Source organism: Octopus bimaculoides, chromosome 28 (assembly GCF_001194135.2).
Source record: "Octopus bimaculoides isolate UCB-OBI-ISO-001 chromosome 28, ASM119413v2, whole genome shotgun sequence".
In the NCBI taxonomy this organism is placed as follows: domain Eukaryota; kingdom Metazoa; phylum Mollusca; class Cephalopoda; order Octopoda; family Octopodidae; genus Octopus; species Octopus bimaculoides.
Genome location: NC_069008.1, coordinates 17,530,569 through 17,531,086, shown reverse-complemented (window position 1 = coordinate 17,531,086; position 518 = coordinate 17,530,569). Strand labels below are relative to the sequence as shown.

Here is a 518-nt window from a genome sequence, read left to right as displayed (position 1 = left end):
TAATATTAAACAGAACATTGAGTACATATATGCGCACTTGTTAATTATCTATCTCAATTATATACTCACCAGATATTAAACTGTCAACGGCTTTGCGGCCCAAGCAACGAGGTGTGTGTGTCCTCAGACGGAGAATAAAATAACTTGAATCTTCAAGAAAGCAGGTTGCTCTCTTCTTCACAAGACTTGTTCCTACTTGTCACCTGTTTGCGCGCACCTTGCTTCCTGCCTTGGCGACTGACTAACGAAACATACCAACCCAAATAATAATAATAATAATAAAATTACTACTAATATGTATCTGGGGACAAACATATATTTCCACAAATTCTTTTTATTCGTTTCTGTGTTTCTATATCCGGACTGTGGCCATGTTGGGGCACCGCGTTGAAAAAAGTTTTCGTCGAACGAACGAACTGATCCCCAGTTTTTTTTTTGTTGTTGTTTTTTTGCTTTGTTATATTTATCGAATTGATTTATTTCTGAAACTTGGTAAATTTTTCTACCGGTCTCTTGCG

General features: G+C 36.9%; 1 long non-coding RNA gene across 3 annotated transcripts in view; it reads right to left on the bottom strand.

Annotated features, from left to right (window-relative positions):
- Window positions 1–227, bottom strand: part of LOC128251137 (uncharacterized) — a 17,766-nt gene extending 17,539 nt beyond the window's left edge. The window contains exon 1 of one of the 3 annotated variants that reach the window (XR_008266990.1): window positions 70–227. This is a non-coding gene — a long non-coding RNA (uncharacterized LOC128251137). The remainder of the gene's footprint in view (window positions 1–69) is intronic. The other 2 variants (XR_008266989.1, XR_008266988.1) reach the window with 2 other exon arrangements.
- Between the last annotated feature and the right edge of the window lie 291 nt (window positions 228–518).